General features: G+C 39.8%; 1 pseudogene; it reads left to right on the forward strand.

Moving 5' to 3' along the window:
* The window catches only part of LOC139153902 (calpain-8-like), a 57,406-nt pseudogene extending 34,489 nt beyond the window's left edge, over window positions 1-22,917 (forward strand).
* The last annotated feature ends 374 nt before the right edge of the window (window positions 22,918-23,291 follow it).

The following is a 23,291-nucleotide window of genomic DNA, read 5'->3' on the forward strand; positions in this document are numbered from 1 at the left end:
AATAAATATACACATTGCTAACAATTCACTTCACAAGATCGCAAACAAAATGAGAGTTAGGTTACTAAAACAACCTGTAGGAAATGCTAGATAATTCTTGCTTAGAAGGCTTAACCTCAATTATGTTGTGATCGCTGAGAAAATCCTTTCTTTGAAAGCCTCATGAAGGGCATCAGAAACGTAACTTCACTTGAGGCAAATACAGTATATAGAAGAGAGGAGAACATTGCAAGAATCTTTGGCAGTCTTCCTTATCCTGCTACCTTTTCAGAAAGGGATGGAGTGCTTTCAGATCTTATTTCTTTCTCATACAGCTTTGAAGTCAGGCAACAGTCAAGGTAGCACATCAGATCTAGAATATTTTCAGGGCTCTCTGATGCATTTTAGATGGTGACTTTAGATTACTTGCATGCTATTTGCTTGCTTGCTTAGCTAGATTTATATGCTAGTTGTATGACACTCGTATAAAATAAGAACTGGAAATGCCAATACTTTCAAACGTTTAGACCAGTGTTTCTCAGCCTTAGCAACATGAAGATATGTGGATTTGCTAAATTTCTTAGGTTGAGAAATACTCAACCTAATCACAATACTCAACGCAACCAAATACTCAACGCAATCACAATCAATATAAACATTCACCTTCTAGAAAGGAAATAAATATATCCTTATTCAATTGAACAAGAAGGTCTTACATGCTTTCTGAAATGCTAACCTTATCTGATATCATAATTATGTTCCAGAAAAGGAGGTAATATGGAAAAGACCCTTTTGTGGGCTGCTTGTATATGACATTCCCTGAGGGCCAGGATAGAAAGGGCCACTCTTAGAGATCATAACTGATGGGCAGAGATCTCTAAGAGAAGGCGATTCCATAGATGCCAAGGTCCTGAAATGAAGGGCTTTAAAAATACCAACAACCTTTTGAATTAAACCAAGAAATAAACTAGCAACTAATGCAGTTCTCAGTCAGTACAGAGGTTCATAGGCCAAATCAGATTCCCTGAACTACTGCATTCTGGACTCTCTAAAGCAGCCCTATGAAGTGCATGCTGTAATAATCCTAATGGGAAGTGACCAAGCCATGCATACTGTAAGCAATGCCAACCCAGGAGAAGTCCCTCTTAGTCTTAGCTAAAGCTGTCACCTGCTCTTCAAGCAAGAGCTGTGAATCCAGGAGCGACCCCAGATTACAGACCAACTCTGCTTGGGGAATCCCATCAAGAGCCAAAGATGGAATATTTTAATAGTCATACTTCCATATCATTCTAATGTTCTTTTAAGTTGGCTTTGAAGTTCATGGATTATATTTCAAGTTTGTAGCTTCTTTTTATTTAATTTTATTGCCTTTTGAAACTATAATAAGTCAGTAAGTGTTGTATTGCCCCTGTACAAATCGATGGTGAGACCACACTTGGAGTACTGTGTACAGTTCTGGTCACCCCACCTCAAGAAGGATATAATGGAACTGGAAAAGGTGCAAAAAAGGGCAAGTATGATCAAAGAAATGGAGCACCTCCCTTATGAAACCAGGTTGCAACGCCTTGGTCTCTTCAGCCTTGAAAGACGGCGTTTAAAATCATACATGGCATAGAAAAGGTGGATAGAGAAAAATTCTTTTCTTTATCACACAATACTAGGACGAGGGTACACTCCCTAAAGCTCATAGGTAAGAAAGCGAAGACAAATCAAGGGAAATATTTCTTCACCCAGAGGGTTGTTGGTTTATGGAATTCACTTCCAGAAGAGGTCGTGACAGCTGTCAGCCTTGATAGCTTCAAGGCAGGATTAGACAGATTCATGGATGCCAAGTGTATCGGTGGTTATTGAAACGGATGTCCATGTGCCGCCTCTATGTTGGTTAAGGCAGGATTCCCTTGAGTACCATTTGTTGGGGGTCAGGAGAAAGAGAGGGTCTTGCCTTCTCTTTCTGCTCAAGATCCCCATGTACAATTGGTGGACCACTATGTGACACAGAATGCTGGACTCGATGGGTTTTGGCCTGATTCAGCATGGCTCTTCTTATGTTCTTAATGTAAGTCACCATAATTGCAACATGTTTCTTTAATTACAGAGAAATTGGGGCCACTGCCACTGCTAATCTATATGAGGTAAATAAATTAAGCAGACTCAAATTAACATATTTACTTTGAAATCCATATAAAAGCAATCAGTTTATCAGGCTAGCTGAAAGTTTAAAAAATAGTGTATATTCTTCACACATCTAAGAACTCTTTATTAGGAAAGGAAACTGGAAGATTAAAAGGCTGGCATAAAAACACGCCTTCCCTAGTTTTGCTTTTAATGGAGTATGAGAGATATCTGCACACTTGCATTTCTCGAAGGTAAAGAAATTGCAACAAGTGCTATTTTAAAAAACTTTCTGCTGCATTTGGGTGGATGGGATGAACAAATTCAAGGGAGGACTCTCGTTGCATTTCTTGGTGTCCATAAGTGAGGAAAGGCAGGTGGGTAGAGACTGCAGTGTCTGACTCATGGGAATATAGAAACCAGTAGTTATGCATGTATGGGGCTGTGTTCTGTCGAGCTGTCTGGTAGAATCCTCCCAAAAATGCCCAGATACAATTTCAGACACACACACACGTTTGAAAATTCAAAGCAATATTCTTTATACCGAAAAATGCAAATAAACGAAGCACTCTTTTTGTATAGCAAAGAGCACTTGTCTCCAAACAAACTGATAATTTGTACAAGTCCCTTATCAGTTCTGTGATACTAAGCTTGCGGCTGTGAGGCGATTCACAGTCCTTATTCTTTCACAAAGTGAAACACACTTTGCTCTGGTTTAGTTTCAAAGCGGGGGAAAATCAGCACACAAAGATCAAAGTCAGCAAAGCAGGCATGAAACACAACGACCAGATAATCCTCCACAATGGGCAAACCCACAGGCTGCTATTTATAGCAGCCTTACTAATTACCACAGCCCCCCCAACCACAGGTGGCCTCATTTTCTTTGATAATAATCTCTCAGTTGTTGTTGCCTATGCATCGCTCTCCGCATGCATGGCTGTATCATTAACTCTTGTTCTGAATCCAAGGAGGAGCTAGATAATTGATCTTCTGAGCTGTCTGCCACACTCTCCTCCTCCCTGTCACTCATGTCTTCTTGGTCAGAGGAGCCTTCATCATCAGATTCCATCTGTGGCAAAACAGGCCTGCAGCATGTGGATGTCTCCCCCACATCCACAGTCCTTGGGCAGGAGCTGGCCAGAGCTAACCACAACAGGGCTGATAAGGAAGAGGGAGTCTGGTGTGAGCGGAGGTTCTCCAGAGTCAGGAACAGAGAATAATGCCAAGTGTACCACTTTGGGAAGCCACTGATAAAAATAGTGTACTTGTTTGGATGCTGCCATCAATATTTATGTAGGTCAATTTTCACAAAAATTAAATTGATACCACAATTTTGAGATACCCTGCTTTATGGGATTTCACAGCAAAAAAATTTTGGAATTATAATTCACTTTTCTCAATCAAACTTGTTTTCCTCCTTGCCAAAATATCCCAATGGATGAAGTATGAAGCTAAGTATATGTTACCATGAACAATATGAAATACGTAGTCAAAATAAAATTGCGCTGTTTTAACTAGTATTGTTATGGCTTATACTCTCTGAGAATGTTTCCTGCAAGCTACCCATATATACCTACTTGGTCAAAATGCCGCAGGGTTTTTAGCTGGAACCGTCACCTTCCTTAGTAAAAGTATTCTATTTACAATCTCTTCAGTTTTTTAGCCTCAAGTTACAGGCAAGGATATAAACAACAAATTCAAAAGTCAGTTCCAAAAGCTTTCTGGGGAGGTAAGAGACAGATATAAATGTATATTCACAATTAGATAAACAGCACATTTAAAAACAATTAGATAAACAGCACATTTAAATTAACAGGTCTGTGTCACAAATTTATATCAACCAGTTATTATGTTGGTATCATACAATTGTCCTTCATTTGTTTTGCTTAACAGGGTGACACAGTACTTTGGTTGTGAAATCAAACATAACTTTGGGGTATATGGCAGGGGGGAGGAGTCCTATAGCAACTTTCTGACATTCCTTTAAAGTCATAGCATTCTTTTCTGGGGTGCCCATTGCAGCTGCAGCACAATCCTGGGAAAACATGTGGTCAAGGAGATGCAGGCAACCTTCAACAGAGTTCTTCAAACTTGGCAACTTTGGCTGGAGAATTCTGGGAGTTGAGGTCCACAAGTCTTAAAGTTGCCAAGTTTGGGGACCACTGCTCTGCACTCTGAGGCACATCCAAAGGGCTATGTGGTGAGAACATTTATTTAATTGATAAGATGTTCCAACTGCTCCCAGAAGCTCTAGATCAGTGTTTCCCAACCTTGGCAACTTGAAGATATTTGGACTTTAACTCCCAGAATTCCCCAGCCAGCAAATGCTGGCTAGGGAATTCTGGGAGTTGAAGTCCAGATATCTTCAAGTTGCCAAGGTTGGGAAACACTGCTCTAGATAACATGCAGATAACAGGGTCAAAATGCAATGCAAATAATCACAATAAAATACAAAAGAAACCACAAAACAGGGTTACCAATGATGCAATTCCTGTTTCAGCTGCTCATCTCCAAATCTTCTTTGCTTGGGGCCAGTCTTTCTTTGGAGGATAAGTTGTTCCAAAGGAGGCGAACAATAACTGAGAACACTTTCTCTCTTGTCATGCCCCACTGTTTGGAGAAGACCTTTAGTAAGCTTCCTCTATCAGGTTAGAATTTATTTAGGGATATAGGACAACTATGCCTTGAACATTGGTCACATTGAAAAGCAGCAGCCTGAATTGCATTTGGAAATAAATGATAGGCAATACACTTTCTCTATAGGATGCTACCCCAGAGGACTATATCCATGTCTCTAATCCCAATAGTCATCCACTAGGGTCTTCCCCACAGCCATCTTCTAGTGGTAGTCCTTTATCAACCTGCCTGGGCAGAATTAGTAGTTAGGTTAATACATGACATATAATTTAACTGACATATATTCAATACATGACATATTAGCCTAACTACTATAATTTTTAGCGAGAGAATTAACTTCAGAGGAGAGCAAATGGACCCGGGAAATTATGGTTAAGAGGGATTGATTAACCTTTTCTCTGAAGAGGATTTCTTAAGTCCAGTTTCTTCTGTGATTATTATTTCTGTTTGAATCAATATTTGCACTGCTCCTGCTTTTTTCCCTTTGTTTTCTTTCAAACTTTCAGTTAGGAAAGGAGGTAAGGGTAAAGGAGAAGTTTGTAGAAAAAATATTCTGAGAGATATCACATGTTATGTGGCATGTTGATGGATGCATGTATGATTGCACGCATGTTGTGTGGAACATGGAAAGGAAGCAGCTTCGTTTGAGGTTCATTTCAGAAAACTGCTTGCCTGGACTGAATCCTGTGTATGTATCTGTTGGACTGGACAGAAAAAAAGCCTATTATGGTGTCCAGTACCAGTAAGCCAAGGCTGTTGAAGCAGCCTTATCTTGCAAATACTGTACAAATACATACACATTGGCGGATATGAATATAGAACTGTTCTCATAAGTAACTTGAGTGTGACATCTTTATTTATTTATTTTATTTATTTATTTATTGGATTTGTATGCTGCCCCTCTCCGTGGACTCGGGGCAGCTAACAACAGTAATAAAAATAGCATGTAACAATCCAATACTAAAACAACTAAACAACACTTATTTATAAAACCAAACATACATACAAACATACCATGCATAAATTGTAGAGGCCTAGGGGGAAAGAATATCTCAGTTCCCCCATGTCTGATGGCAGAGGTGGGTTTTAAGGAGCTTATGAAAGGCGAGGAGGGTGGGGGCAATTCTAATCTCTGGGGGAAGTTGGTTCCAGAGGGCCGGGGCCGCCACAGAGAAGGCTCTTCCCCTGGGTCCCGCCAAACGACATTGTTTAGTCGATGGGACCCGGAGAAAGCCAACTCTGTGGGACCTAACTGGTTGCTGGGATTCTTGCAGCAGAAGGCGGTCCCGAAGATAATCTGGTCCGGTGCCATGAAGGGCTTTATAGGTCATAACCTTTGTGGCAAAAGGACTGCATACATTCATTTAACCTACATTAATAGAGCATTCCTTGGTTTCTGAAATCTCCAGCTATTCTTACTAGGAGGATCCACCAATATAGGTGCTAAACTCATTTAATTAATGGATCCTAGCTGCAAAGAAATGGATTTGGAAGTGCTAAATGAAACTTGTTTCTGTCTGACTACAGAATCTTCCTAGTGGCGTTGTTTCAGATTGAAATTTAAACAATGGATAAGGGTGTGGTGTGTTGCTTTTTATTGTGTGTATGTCTCCTGGATCTCTATTTTTCCTCTTTAATGCAGGATTGTGAACTTTGACTGCTGATGAACTTCAGACCATTTTGAATAGAGTCATAACAAAAAGTAAGTTGCTTGCAGGTGATTTCAGGAGATAATGCAGAATTCCTTGATCCCACAAGCATCCCTTTTGACTTTAAGGACTCTAAAATGACTTTGACCTATTAAAACATGATATAGGCTTTTAAAATAACCCTTTGAACAAATTATAGTATAACATCGTATTAGTTGCTGCAGGCAATTATTACATTAGCTTGTTTCTTGGCTATAAAGTTTCTCTTTTTATATGTAATATTTCTCTTTTATTTGTAAGTTGCCGAGAATCAAGGAGACAGGCAGCTTGAAATTGGACATATTAGTCTTCACCATCTAATACAAATCCCCAGTTGCCAACTTCCTTCAAAAAACATCTGTTCTATTTCACCTTTCCTGGACTTCTTATTTTCTGGGATTCCAGTGAGTTATTTCTGAGAGTACTGTGGCCCTAGAACTATTTTCCAGATTTAGCATACAACTTCTGTTTCTCTTTAATGAATCAGTTGTCTATGCATATGACAAAAAGTCATATCTCAGCCATTGGGATGCATATTCCTAATCTATTCCCTAGGAATGTCTGAGCTCTGTCTCTCCCTCCCTCCCACCCTCTCCATCTGTAAAAATTTTCTAGGTCATCTTTTCAAATTCCTTTTGTTTTTGTTAAAATTACCAAAGACACAATGTTTAAACTTTTTGTAATGAAATGGAAAATTGCTAGGTAACTGTCTTGACACCAGTATTCATGTGATCTTTCTTCTAAAAGGTATTTTTCTTCAAAATGAGCTAGTAAAAATAAATGGGTTTTTTTGCTTCAACTGGAGATATCAACATGCCTGAAGATCTTGTGTTACCATGGGATGCATAAAAATATTTGAATAACACTTTTTGTCTCTTTTATTATATAGGAATAGACATTAAAAGTGATGGATTCAACATAAACACCTGCAGGGAGATGATCAGTCTCTTAGATGTATCTTTTAAATGTTACCTTTCTTCACTGGATTTCCCTTGTGAACTTTTGTCTAGATAAGCCAAAATTTACATATCTCATTTCTGGTGCATCTGTCTTCATTTGCTATTGGCATAAACTATGGAGTAGACTACTGATTTAAACCTTCTGGTAGCAAGGATAGTAAAACCTTATTTTCAACTGGTTGTTTTCTTGCTGATTAATATTCATGCTCTGCCTGAATTCTGCAATAATCTCTTGTTCACTAACTGCAGTTACCCATGTTGTGCATAATCTAAATGTAATTGTAGTAAATTCATGGCACGTACACACCCTTTCTGGGGTGTACATAATAAAAATATACAGAGAGATCTGAAAAAATCATAAACAGTTCTAATAATTCACTTTTCATAGAAACACAGAAGACTGATGGCAGAAAAGGATTTCATGGTCCATCTAGTCTGCCCTTATACTATTTCCTGTGTTTTATCTTACAATGGATATATGTTTATCCCAGGCATGTTTAAATTCAGTTACTGTGGATTTACCGACCATGTCTGCTGGAAGTTTGTTCCAAGCATCTACTACTCTTTCAGTAAAATAATATCCTTCCTAATATGATGTTGTCTTAAACTGAATACTCCCCTGAGCAGTAAAGCCCTAATTTGAGATAAGTATGTAATTCTGAGATATGAATTTTATTCATGCTATGAATAAAATCTTATTAGTTTTGTTTCCAGATCCCATAGAATTGTCTTACATCTGGCACTCAATTCAGCAAGGGAGGGTAGGAAATTATCTGTGTTGCTAATTTTGCAGATAAGTTTGAAAATGAAACTTTGTCAGGACAAGTAATCACATATCATCTGTAATGATGCCAGTGATTTAATATACCAATGAAAAATAACCTACTAAACTAATAGAATAGCTTTTAAATGTATACTTGGATAAGAAACCTTTTGAGCTGGGGAAAAAGAGTTGTCTATTGTTCCTTTCAAGTATTTCTCTCAGTTCCGCATCACAGTCTTTGGCAGAAAAGGGGGTTATTTCTCAAAGGCCACTTCATCATCTGACTTATAAGCAACTGGAATTATGGGAATCACTTCCCAGGACATACAGCTTGTCATGAGGGAATTGAATCCTCATTCCACCATTCAGTGTTAACAGAAACAACTATCTCTCATACCTGTTGAGACCAGCCATTAATATCTTAGCTAACCTGATATATCTACGGTTAGCTTGAAAAAGCTTTTTTATTTCTCTCTCTCATTATGTATTAAAAAATAGATACGAACTATTCTGGAACCATAGATGCCCATGAAATGAGAAATGCTCTCAAGGAAGCAGGTATGTTTGTGAACAGTCAGTTCCCCTCTCCCCTTTTCTCTCCAGGAAATGTTTTGTCATTGATTCATCTAGAAAAGGTGGCTATAAATCTGCAGCAGAATCCAACTGGCTTTCAAAAAACTATGGGATGCAATTTATTAGCGACTGCAGATCGTAACAATCTAGCCTACCATCATCATCATTCAAGATTATCCCTCTACCCTATAGGTCCTCGGGAAAGATTTGATGGGTGGATAAAAATGCCAAATCAGTCTAAATATCTAGGTCAGTGTTTTTCAACCAGGGTTCTGCGGAACCCAAGGGTTACGCAAGGGCCAACCAGGGGTTCCGCGACTTAATGAGGAAAAAAACCCCCAACCAGGAGCAGCAGCAGCCCTCGCCGCCCCCTCTGCCTTACTCAACTTTTGCCTCCTCCTCCTCCCAGAATGCCATTTCTCCCCGCCCGACAGCTGCAACTGGCAACCAAGCTATCAGGTGGAGAGAAACCCCCGTGGATCAGAGCCCCACGCCGCCCGGCTGCTCCGGCTCTCTGGACCATGCCCACCCCTACCCACCCTCCTTTCTCTGTTTCTTTTTGGCGAGGGCAAGAGAGAATGAGAGAGGGAAACAAATGAGAGAGAGAAGGGGGAGAAAGAAAAAGGGAGAGGAAGAGGAAAGAGAGAAAAGCAGAAATCAAAGTGAGAGAAATGAGAGCAAAAAGAGAGGAGAAACAAATGAGAGAGAGAAGGGGGGAGGGAGAGGTACACAGAAACGAGAGGGACCTGAAGGGAGAGAATGAGAGAGAGGGAAAAGAGGGAGAGAGAAGTAAAGAGAAAGAAAGAAAAGGGAAAGAGAGGGAGGGAGAGAAGTGGGGAGGAAGGAAGGAGGAAGGGAAGGAAGGAAGGAAGGAAGGAAAGGAAAGGAAGGAGAAATGGAGGGGACAAGAAAGAAAGGAAGGAGAAATGGAGGGAACAAGGGAGGAAGGGAGGAGAAATGGAGGGAACAAGGAAGGAAGGAAGAAGAATGAAATGAATGGAGGGACAAAGGAAGGAACGACTCTTTTGGGGGTATGGTAAAAAAAAATTCTTTTCCTCTCAATATACATTCAAACAATACAGTGTGCCATCTAATTTTCCATAAATAAAATGCGGTATTTTGTTAGTAATTAATATCAATCATCAAAAAAGTTGCAAAAGTTTTTTTTTTGTCATCTAGTTACATACATTTTCTTTTAATTAAATTCCCTCCTTAATGTTCAAGACTCACCTTTAAGGGACATAAACAGTACCGGTACACGGTACAGATTCCGCCAGAAATCTGACGACACCAAAGGGTTCCCCTGAAGAAAAAGGTTGAAAAACACTGATCTAGGTGATTATGCGACCAACCACAATAATGCGATGTATAAAGAAGTTAAGCTAAATTAAAACCAACAGTACAATTTAGAATATGCACATCTTTAAGAAAGGGCATCTTGACTGCTAATGAAGAACACAATATCCATGAAAAGATAATTCATTCATTCTGCATCTGATTCTTTAATTTTGCCTGTCATCAGTGGGTTTTTTCCTGATGTAATTATAGATAGGACAGTAGGGGACACACTTAGACCAAGAATATTTCCCCTAGACTTCCCCTTAAAGCTGAACTTCTTCTGTTGTTCTCCAGCTGCTGTCCTCTTTGACAAATGTGCTATTTTTAATCTGTGCATTTATGCATCTAGGAAGATACAATCTACACTTGCATAGAACTGTGTTTATGAAACTCCAAATCAGGGTCCTTCATATACAAAGGAGCTCCATGCAGTTATCAAAATGTATGGCTAATCGTTTCACACACACATTTTATTGCCTGCCTCCCTCTGCAGAAACCCTCCTTATGAGTACAGAACACGCAATTGTCATTCATCAGCCTCGCTCCGAAGTTCACCATAAGAAAGTTTAATAATTAGGAGCTTTTTAAGAAGAGCTCCTAATTATTAAATTTATCAAATACTTTGTTAAACATTTTATTGCACCCAGTTTTCATATGTGCCAGTATATCATGCATTCAAAAAAAATTCCCTGGGTTTCAGTGAAATAAACTTCTAGTATGACATGTGACAAATGTTCTAAGCCAGTGATGGCGAACCTATGGCACAGGCGCCATAGGTGGCATGCGGAGCCATATCTGCTGGCACATGAGCTGTTACCCTAGCTCAGCTCCAACATCCATGTGTGTGCTGGCCAGCTGTTTTTTGGCTCACACAGAGGCTCTGGAAGGCATTTTTGGCTTTCAGAGATCCTCCGGGGGAATGGGGGAGGGTGTTTTTACCCTCCCCCACCTCCAGGCAAGCCTTTGGAGCCTGGGAAGGGCGAAAAACAAGTCTACTGGGCCCAGCAGAAGTTGGGAAACAGTGGGGTGGGGGAAGCTGTTTTCGCCCTCCCGGGGCATGGAATTATGGGTGTGGGCACTTACGCACGCACGATAGCATGCACACATGTTCTTTCGGCACCCAAGGAAAAAAAGGTTGGCCATCACTGTTCTAAGCAATGACCATGGATTGGGTCTGCAAGCAAGATGTTTGCTTACTTTTCTTGTGCCCTTTCTTCTGCATGATGGCAAGAAACCTCCACATCATATTCATATTCAATGCAGCAAATCAGTGTACGTTGGGATGCAAGGCCAGGCTGAATGGCCCTGTTCCACTTATCCTTGAATTAATGCCTGGAACAGAGTGGCAGATTGGAAATATGTTGTAATTTTATATATCATAATCATTGGATCAATCAGAAGAAGTATATATTTCTGCCAACTAAGAAGAATAATTCATGCATTGGATTCCAGCTAGGCCCTAACAGCTAATGGTATTTTATCTTCAAAGTGACTCAGAACTCTTTGTACAGGGGAAAACGTATCCATTTGGGGGGGGGGGGAGATTTTCCAGAGGGAAAATGCTGACTTTCCGTAAATGCATCTATCCATCTAGACCCGCAAATGATAGTTGCAGCTGGCACTTAAATTAAGCTTCAAACACTGGAAAAAGTGCATTTTGTATGAAACTGACTCCCTGCAACCAGAGGTCCCATTTCACCGGACTGAATGTATGAAAGCTCCTCTAATTAGGTACTTATCTTTCAAACAGAAGAGCCGGGAAACTCCTGTGAAGTAGCTTATGATGCTTTGCTCTTCAACACTTGATGAGGGAGTTTAAGGTCCATGACTGGTTCAGAAGAAAAGATGTGAGATAAAAGAGCAAATATTATATTATAGAGCAAACTTCCTGACACTTCCTCAGCCTAGCCCTCTTCAGATGGGTTGTGATTAGAATTCCTAAATGCTCAGCTTTATATAGGAAGTGCACGAGGCATACCAGTTGATAAATGCTCTGAAAATCTTCACCACCATTATTCTTCTAGGATTCTGAATCCCCAAATTTTCTATCTGCAGCTGATAGAAAATGCTAACAGGTGTGCTTTCTCCCCTTATTGTAGTACTGGGGTGAAAAAAATGATTCCATTATTACAATTTGCAAAATTATCCTTTCTCTACAACATCAGCTTGGCTCTGCAGTATCCTAAATTCAAGTTGACAATACAATTTGAATTTCTACATACATTCTTTCTACATAATAAATCGCACTATGAATTAAAGTGATAATTAGCTCATAGACCATACAATGATGGGAGCTTTCCATAACATGTTGTCAAACTGAATTTTTGTCTGCTCAAGTTTAATATAAAATGATATGATGGGTGTGCAAGCGAGACTAAGGGCTCATCCACACAGCCCTCTGTACTTCCCACATTTGATCAGTCAGGAAGAAAGTATTTTGCTGGGAAATCTGATGCCCCATGAGCCCTAAACTTAGTTCTACCTAACTGCCCAAGGAGCTGCTGATACAGTTCTACAGAGGAATCATTGAGTCTGTCATCTGCACCTCTATAACTGTCTGGTTTGGTGCTGCAACCCAATAGGAGGACACAGACTTCAGAGGACAATCAGAACTGCAGAAAAAGCAATTGCTGCCAACCTGCCTTCCATTGAGGACCTGTATACTGCACGAGTCAAAAAGAGGGCGGGGAAAATATTTACTGACCCCTCACATCCTGGACACAAACTGTTTCAACTCCTACCCTCAAAACATCACTACAGAGCATTGCACACCAAGACAACTAGACACAAGAACAGTTTTTTTCCGAACGCCATCACTCTACTAAACAAATAATTCCCTCAACACTGTCAGACTTTCTACTAAATCTGCACTTCTATTCTACTAGTTTTTCTCATCATTCCTATCACCCATTTCCTCCCATGTTGACTGTATGACTGTAACTTGTTGCTTGTATACTAAGATTTTTATTAATATTGTTTCTTCATTGCTTATTTGACTCCTATGACAATCATTAAGTGTCGTACCACATGATTCTTGACAAATGTATATTTTATAGAAACATAGAAACATAGAAGACTGACGGCAGAAAAAGACCTCATGGTCCATCTAGTCTGCCCTTATACTATTTCCTGTATTTTATCTTACAATGGACATATGTTTATCCCAGGCATGTTTAAATTCGGTTACTGTGGATTTACCAACCACGTCTGCTGGAAGTTTGTTCCAAGGATCTACTACTCTTTCATTAAAATAATATTTTCTCATGTTGCCTTTGATCTTTCCCCCAACTAACTTCAGATTGTGTCCCCTTGTTCTTGTGTTCACTTTCCTGTTAAAAACACTTCCCTCCTGAACCCTATTTAACCCTTTAACATATTTAAATTTTTCGATCATGTCCCCCCTTTTTCTTCTGTCTTCCAGACTATACAGATTGAGTTCATTAAGTCTTTCCTGATACATTTTATACTTAAGACCTTCCACCATTCTTGTAGCCCGTCTTTGGACCCGTTCAATTTTGTCAATATCTTTTTGTAGGTGAGGTCTCCAGAACTGAACACAGTACTCCAAATGTGGTCTCACCAGCGCTCTATATAAGGGGATCACAATCTCCCTCTTCCTGCTTGTTATACCTCTAGCTATGCAGCCAAGCATCCTACTTGCCTTTCCTACCGCCCGACCACACTGCTCACCCATTTTGAGACTGTCAGAAATCACTACCCCTAAATCCTTCTCTTCTGAAGTTTTTGCTAACACAGAACTGCCAATGCAATACTCAGATTGAGGATTCCTTTTCCCCAAGTGCATTATTTTACATTTGGAAACATTAAACTGCAGTTTCCATTGCTTTGACCATTTATCTAGTAAAGCTAAATCATTTACCATATTACAGACTCCTCCGGGAATATCAACCCTATTGCACACTTTAGAGTCATCAGCAAATAGGCAAACCTTCCCTACCAGACCTTCCCCTATGTCACTCACAAACATATTAAAAATAATAGGACCCAGAACAGACCCTTGTGGCACACCGCTTGTAACCTGTCTCTGCTCAGAATACTCACCATTAACAATAACTCTCTGATGTCTATGCTTCAGCCAGCTTGAAATCCACTGAACTATCCAGGGATTAAGTCCAATCTTCACTAATTTATCTATCAGCTCTTTATGTGGAACCGTATCAAAGGCTTTGCTGAAGTCCAGATAGGCAATATCCACGGCACCACCTTGATCCAACACCTTTGTGACATAGTCAAAGAAATCAATGAGATTAGTCTAACATGATTTGCCTTCAGTAAAGCCATGCTGATTTGGGTCCAATAAGTTATTGTTTTTTAGGTGCTGATTTATCCTCTTTTTGAGTAGAGTCTCCATCATTTTAACTACAACTGATGTCAAGCTAACTGGCCTATAGTTACCAGCTTCTTCTCTACTGCCCTTCTTGTGGATAGGCACAACACTGGCCATTCTCCAATCCTCAGGAACATCTCCTGTTAACAGGGATTGGTTAAACAAATCATTCAGGGGGGCAGCAATGACAGATCTGAGTTCTTTAAGAACTCTGGGATGGATGCCATCTGGACCCATTGCCTTATTTATCTTTAATCTTTCAAGTTCTTCTAAGACATCGGCTTCTAAGATCACTGGAGCTGAATCTGTACAGCTGGAAGCAATGCTATATCCCTCTATAGTATTATTTTGTAAGGTGTCCTTTGAGAAAACTGAACAGAAGTAGCTATTGAAATGGTCAGCGATCTCCTTATTCCCTTCAATGCATGTATTATTCCCGGTACTAAGCTTTGTGATGCTGCAGTTTTTCTTCTTCCTATCACTAATATATCTGAAGAAGGTTTTATCCCCCTTCTTTACAGATTTTGCAATTTCTTCCTCTTTTGAGGCTTTAGCAGCATATATTATCTGTTTCGCCTCCTTCTGTCTCATTTTATACACCTCTCTATCAGCTATACTTCCAGACTCTTTATACCTCCTATAGGCAGCCTTTTTTTCATTGACTATAGCCCTTACATCATTGCTAAACCATAGCAGTTTCTTCTTCCTTTTACCTTTAGTTATTTGCTTTACATAAAGTCTTGTGGCTTTTAAGATGGCCTTTTTTAATACAGTCCACTGGGTGCTCGCTCCTGCCATTTTATCCCTCCCCTTTAATTCATTATTTAAATATTCCCCCATTGCATTAAAATTTGTTTTTCTGAAATCCAATACTTTGGTTGCAGTATAGGATTGCTCACAATCAGTTTTTACATCAAACCACAAACATAGATGGTCACTGCAACCTAAATTTTCTCCCACCTTGACCTCTGAAACCCAATTCCCATTTGTAAAAACTAAATCTAGAATATTCTCCCCTCTAGTTGGTGTCTTAACTAGCTGTGCCAGAGCTGCTCCTGTTAAGGCCTCTACTATATTCTTACTTTTGCATGTAAGGGCATTGGGGATATTCCAGTCAACATCAGGCATGTTGAAATCACCCATAACCACAATATCTCCCTTTACTGCCATTAGGGTAATTTCATCCACCATCTTGTTGTCATGTTCCTCAGATTGCCCTGGAGGCCTATAGATCACCCCAATTCTAATGACAGAACTGTCTTTATTTTGCATGCAAATCCAGAGGGTCTCCAGATCTTTACATGTATTTTGGATTAGTATTGTTTTTAGACTTTCTTTAACATAAATGGCTACTCCACCTCCCCTTCTCTCTATTCTATCCTTCCTATACAGTGTATATCCTGGTATGGATATTTCCCATTCATTAGAATCCTTAAACCATGTCTCAGTTATGGCAACCAGATCCAAATTATCTCTAGATATTATGGCCATTAACTCACAGAGCTTGTTGCTCAAGCTTCGAGCATTCGTGCACATTACCCGAAGAACATTATTTTCATTATTAGTTTGCCCCTTATCATCAACAACTACATCTATTTTATTTACAGCTCCCTTTTCATAAGCTTCCAGAAACTGATTTATCCTCATTGGTTGGGGACAGAAATCATCCACAGCTGGTACATCTCTGTCCCCTTTACCTAGTTTAAATGCCTGTCCAAAACAGTTCTGAATTCCTCACCGAGCACCTGGGTACCACTGTATGATGGATGCAAACCATCCCTCTTAAACAACTCCCTATTAGACCACCTACTGACATCATGACTTACATAGCCAAAACCTTCAGCTTTACACCACTGTCTTAACCACACATTAAACTCTCTGATAGAAGTTGTTTTATCCTCCTGGCCACAAACTGGTAACACCTCTGAGAAAGTCACTGAATCAGTTATTTTACCCAGCTCCACACTTAGACATTGAAAATCTCTTTTTACTACATTAACATTTCTCTGGGACAAATCATTTGTGCCAAGATGCACCACCACATCAACGTTATTACCTTTACTCACAGCCTTGACAATGTTTGTTATCCGCCTCCTGTCCCTGCGGGCAGTGGCTCCTGGAAGACACCTCATCACCTTCACCACATCCTTCCTCTGTCCCAAATCAACACCTCTGACAATCGAGTCACCCACAAGAACATGTGTCCTCTTTTTATTTCTACTAACTGGACTTGGTTTGGTGACACTATGCACCTCATTTACAACAACTTCTCCTTTTAACATCCCCTCATTCTCTGCCTGAGGGGCCTTGCTAATACCTACAACATCCTTATTATTTAAATCTGCAAGAACATTATAGGAATTGGATACAGAGAGACCAAAATTGCTATGTTTTTGCTCAACTACACGTAATCTTCCTGAACCAACAGTTGTCCACACAGCCCTCCTCCTCGGGGGGCGCTGTGGGAGTGGAGGCTGCACCCATGGCTGCATTACAGCACGTGGCTGGGACAATCTTTCCACTTCTGCCTGCAAGCTACAAACTAAGGACTGCAATCTAGAGATCACGCCATATAAACTAGATGTCCTTATGCAAAGAGGGCAGTGCCCCAAGTTCCACAAGGTACTACGGAACACAACAGCCAAACAAGTGTTACGCTGCACCAAGCCAATCATCTTAACAATGTATTGAAATACAGGTACTTAGCAAGAAAATCAACCCCTATTGCTACCAAACTTTGCTGATTTTGGTTTATAGTTATATAATTCGCGCGCTGCCAGGCGCGCGGGCCACTAGTTTTCTCTCCTCTTCCTCTGTGTTCTGAAAGTGCAGTTTAAAATGGTTTTTCTCACTCTTTTATACTTCCCAGTCTAGTCCCCTCCTCCCTGAATTCAAAAACACAATCAGCCAATGAAATTTCCCCTTACAGCCAGCTATATACCCTCCTTGAATTCAAGAATACAAACTGTAAAAGAGCACTAGTTTTCTCTCCTCTTCCTCTGTGTTCTGAAAGTGCAGTTTAAAATGGTTTTTCTCACCCTTTTATACTTCCCGGTCTAGTCCCCTCCTCCCTGAATTCAAAAACACAATCAGCCAATGAAATTTCCCCTTACAGCCAGCTATATACTTTATTTTATGTACGCTGAGAGCATATGCACCAAGACAAATTCCTTGTGTGTCCAATCACACTTGGCCAATAAAATTCTATTCTATTCTTTTCTTGAAATATGCAACCCCAGGTATAATAGCAGGTATAATAAATAGCAGGTATAATCTCCATCTAACTTTTCATATTCTGCCAGTGTAGACCAATGTCTAGACATCTGCTTTTGTAGATAGGGTGTAGACTGGATTCAAGAAACTGGCCAATTGAACCAGCAACTAAACATAATCTATTCAAAGTTTGTTTCAATATTTAAAACAAATGAATTGAGTGATATTTGTCAATCAATAAAATAAATAAATAAATGAATGAATGAATGAATGAATGAATGAATGAATGAATAAATAAATAAATAAATAAATAAGAATACTGAAAGTTGTGCCATGGCAACTTTCTGGTGTAAGATGTTTCACTGCTCCACTAAGAAGCTTCATGAGTCAGAGAATGTTAGGGAGTTCATTGTCATACTGCCATGCACTTTGGGGAGGAATCCCCTGAGTCGAGGTTCACATATCTTAAAATGGTCAACTTTGAAAAACATTGTTCTAATCAGTACTGAACTAGCAGAATTAAATTATGGAGCATCAGCACAATCACATGCCCATGTTTTAATTACAGACTTTCCTTCTCCATAGGTTTCAATCTCAGTAACAAAATCCAGCAAAGTATAATTGTTCGTTATGCCTACAGCAAGCTGGCCATTAACTTTGATTCCTTTGTGGCCTGTATAATTCATCTAGAATGCTTGTTCAGTAAGTATTCCTAAAAGAGGGGGTGAGGTGGGGAAATCTACTACTGTTTTACATCCCCCAGCAATAATTGGGGATGTAAGGCATCTCATGCAAAAGATTTTTGACCTGAGTACAAAATACCTCTGTCAGTGATTGAAAACTATTGCAAAATGTTTCTATTTTATTAGATATATTAGATAAACACGGTGAGATCCCAAACACATTCTGTCTGACAAAGCAGATACAGATACATATTTAAGACATATTATTCTTTTACAAAGTTCCAATGAGCCAATAACAGCTGACTAAGATACTGATTGCAATATTTTATTCTGAGATTAGTGTTATAATTTAAAGTTTTGAAAGTCCAACATATTTGCAATTGAAGAGCAATTTGTTGTAATATATGGGAAAACTTTTGGATATTTAAAAAGGGAAAACAGAATTTATATAATACATGCACAGAATCCCATGTATACACAATGACATCCAAGTTAAAACTTTTCCACTTGAACAAATCAGTGAGTCAATTTGATTAAAGCCCAAGGTCTGCATGATCTCCACATTTGAAGTTAGGAGCAATATCTTCCTCAGGGTCTTTTAGTTTTGGTTATTGGATGAAATCATTCTTGTTCTCTTGATTAGTTTGTCTGACCCAATTTATTTTAAAGACATAACTTCAGTGCAGTTAACCCTGCATTGAAAGGAAGATCTTTAGAAGTTTTAGGTAATACTACTCTTTGATTTAAAAAAGTCAAATGAAGTTCACATTGCCGTCTTAATTCTAAAAGTTACATAAGGACTAATGAGTTTTGTGCACATTGTGAAAGATACTTTCCAGTTTGCTTTTCCCCATATACAACTATCATATAAAACCTTATCTAGAAGTAGTTAAATTTAAGATTCTGAAGGTCAGGTTTTAACTACATCCATTCATCCTTATAAATATTCATTCATTCATTCATTCATTCTTCAAAGAAAGAAAGAAAGAAAGAAAGAAAGAAGGAAGGAAAGGAAGAAAGAGAAAGAAAGAAAGAAAAGAAAAGAAAAGAAAAGAAAATAGTTAGTTATTCATGTTTGGCTTATCATTAACTTTTGGCTTATAACACATTAAATCTAACATCTGCTTTTCTTTCCCTACTCAGAAATGTTTCAAATACTAGATAAGGCTAAGGATGGAACAGTTCAGTTTTCTTTGACAGAGGTAAGTTTGCTTTAGTAAACTCTTTGTATGGCTACAACATTACAGAGTGATAATGTGACATTAATATCAAATCACCGTAACTGCAAAGTTATTCCAATAACAAGGCTTACCAGTCCGCCACTCACGCAAATGGACATGTATACATACGCTCGCCTTCTGCTCTTGTGTGGGGATGCTCATGCACACACTGTCAACCCTGAAGCGAACCTGGCTGAGGCCATCATTGAGGCTTCAGGGTTTCCACAAGGAAGAAGAAGTGACAGGTAGTGGGGAGATAGATAGCTGGGGGTTTATAGTAAAAACAAAAGAAATTCCTGTGGGAACCAAGGACATTCCAACAGGTGGCTGGGAAGAGGAGGAATGGAGTAACCAAGCAACCGTCCAGCGCCTCTATTGGACAATGTGACTGATGACTTGGGAGAAGGGGGAATTTTTTACTTTTTTAATCTGGTGAAAACCGCTGGAACTTTCAGAATCGGTTTTCACCAGTTTTACCAATATGATATAGCCAATAAATTGTTCTTTGAGGAATCTACCGTACCTACCTCGTAATTCTGTAACTCTTATTAAGAGAATCTACTAAAATCAACACAGCAAATCAAATCTTTGTAATGATAAAAAGCAGCATAAGGAGAGTGGGGCACAGTCAGTTAAAAAGCATATAAAATATATCTGCATCTTAAATAATGTTATTAATTATGCATAAAATCACAATAAAAATTGAGGGTTTCAGAAGTTACTCAATGATGTTGGAATTGATTCAGCTTACCTTATTATAGGGGAATTTTGATTTGAATGAACATTTACCAATCATGTGAAATAAAATATAATATCCTTCTCATTGCTCCTGTCTTCATTGTACTCCATCAGTGTTTGAGAAAGTATTTAAAAAAGTATATGGCTCCAAAAGGTTGGAAATTAGGAAAGGAATTTAGCAGAAATCCAGATATGGACTAGAGTTTAGTTGGGTTAAGAACATAAGAAGAGCCATGTTGAATCAGGCCAAAGCCCAGCATTTTGTATCGCACAGTGGCCCACCAATTGTCCATGGGGATCTTGAACAGAAAGAGAAGGCAAGACTCTCCCTTTCACTTGACCCCAACAAATGGTACTCTCTATCTACCTTTTCTACCCCATGCATTGAGCCATTTTGCTCTAGGCCAAGGGTTTCAAACTCAAGGCTGTGGGTTGCTTAGATCTGGCCTGTAGAGCCACCTTGCACACAGTGAAGGACTGGCGTGCGGTGCCTCTGCCAGTGAAAATGGAGCTCAGGGAAGATGTGCAGGGCCTGCTTGGGCTCCATTTTCGGCCACCCGGACTCTGTTCGGGGGCCCCCTGAGCTTCCATTTTCATTGGTAGAGGGATGCAGGAGGCCATTTCAGTTGAAAAATGGAATCTGGGAGGGCTGCACAGGGCCTCCCAAGCACAATTTTCACTGGCACAGGGCTGCAGGAGGACATTGGCAGAAAATAGAGCCTCAACAAGTGACACCTACCTTGGCCATGCCCACCCCAGCCACACCTAACCCCAGCCGCCTGAGGACAAACACAACCCAAATGCAGCTCTCAATGAAATTGAGTTAGACATCTCTTCTCTAGGCTGTTGAAAAATTCATTCAAATCTTTAATTAATTAATTAATTAATTAATTAATTAATTAATTAATTAATTCATTCATTCATTCATTCATTCATTATAATTTTATCTTACATTTCTTTTCCCAGAGAGTTGGCCTTCTCCGGGTCCCGTCGACTAAACAGTGTCATCTGGCGGGCCCCAGGGGAAGAGCCTTCTCTGTGGTGGCCCCGGCCCTCTGGAATCAACTCCCCCCGGAGATTAGAACTGCTCCCACCTTCCTTGTCTTCCGTAAACTACTTAAGACCCATCTATACCGCCAGGCATGGGGGATTTGAGACACCTTTCCCCCAGGCTTATTATAATTTATGTTTGGTATGTATGTGCTGTTTGTTTTTTAAATTGATAGGGTTTTTAGTTTTTTCTTAATATTAGATTTGTGCCTGTACAATATTGTTTTATCGCTTGTTGTGAGCCGCCCCGAGTCTTCGGAGAGGGGCGGCATACAAATCTAATAAATTATTATTATTATTATTATTATTATTATTATTATTATTATTATTATTATTTTAGGAGATCCTGGTGATGGACTCTCTCCGTTACTCTACATTTTCCTACAGTAATTCCTTGAAATAAGTTTACGCTGAGAGACTGTCCCAAAGTTAACACAAATAGGGCTCGCACAGCAAGAGCAATTTTGTTCTTTTTCAAATGTTCTATTCTAGAATAATCTCTGGACTATTTTATTCCAGAAGTAAAAATTGGAATGTTTAAGCTGCACTGTATGCTACTGCTAGCATAACAAAATATTATTGATTTTCAGGACGTGCAATAAGACTTTGAGAAGGAGTCAAGCCAGGCACAAAAGTGCACAATCCATTCCTAACAGCACTGTGTTAAACCTAGATTAGAACACTTCCCATAATTCAAAGATATGATTGAGTAGGTGGTGGAGGTTGCCCGTAATTCCTCCATTAAGCACTGCCTAGCCTGGATTGGGAGTATAGATAACAGCATTGTTCAGAACCAAAGGATCTCTTTCTCCCATTTCCTTGTCCAGTTTTGCAACACAAGAAACAGTCTTAAATTAATCTTCTGCTCCCACATCTAAAGACCCTTTGGCAGATAAGACTGGAATCAAACATAAAAAATAGAAGTTCTTTCTTCTTGCTTCTCAGCCTCCTTAGGTAGCTTGTCTTAATTGCATGTCTCTAGGCTCCTTCATGCCCACCTGGATGATGAGCAGATTTGAGTGCATCACTCCATTCTGCCTTATCTTTGGAAGGCAGGAAGTGCTGCTCCTTCAGTGGAGTTTGATCACTGGTGTCAACAACTGCTGAAAACCAAATACTTTTCACTGCACTTCTTTTTCCTTTCCTCCTGAGGCTGCATCCAGGAGAAACTGATTGAGTTTGCACGTGTCTTTCCATCAAAGACAAGACAAACCCAACTGCTTATCTCTCTCTCTCTCTTCTGCCTCAACTTTTAAAAGGTGCTTCTCCCAAAATGCATACAAGTTGCTTCAGGTGCACAGCAGCAGAATGGAGTGAGCTGAAGGGTAGGCACAGCAACTTCCAAATATTATCTATTAGGATTAGAATAGATAATTGGAAACTAAATTCTATACCTTCCCCTACTTCTCAACATGTCTTATTATATATAGGAACACAATGACGGAACAGTTTTCCAATGGACAGGCTATGAACCTATTGTGATTGGTCCATATCTGGCTCAGCTGGTCATGGATTTCAAGGACCAGAGTGGTATTGAAGGCCAGTGTTCTTGCCATCTGAGTCTGAGAGTGAGAGTGAAGGGGAATTGGAGATTGCGGAACCACCAGAGACTGTAGAACCCCCAGTTAGGTTATTGTCTAACCCTATAGGATGATGGGGACTTTGAGAACCCTCTCTTAGATGCAAGAGTCAGAAGAATGAGAGCCAGGCATGAATATCTCTCCAGCAGGGGTTCTATACATTGAGTAGATCTATGGGATATTTAGCCACACCCTGTCAATATACGGTGGTACCTCTACTTGTGAACTTAATTCATTCCACAGGGAGGGTGGAGACTCTGTTTCCTCCCAGGAGATTCCTAGAGAGGCCCCACAGAGACTTCTCCCTGTCTTTTCTGGCCCTGTTTCCTCCCAGGAGATTCCTAGAGAGGCCCCACAGAGGCTTCTCCCTGCCTTTTCCGGCCCTGTTTCCTCCCAGGAGATTCCTAGAG

Source organism: Erythrolamprus reginae, chromosome 1 (genome assembly GCF_031021105.1).
Source record: "Erythrolamprus reginae isolate rEryReg1 chromosome 1, rEryReg1.hap1, whole genome shotgun sequence".
Classification (NCBI taxonomy): domain Eukaryota; kingdom Metazoa; phylum Chordata; class Lepidosauria; order Squamata; family Dipsadidae; genus Erythrolamprus; species Erythrolamprus reginae.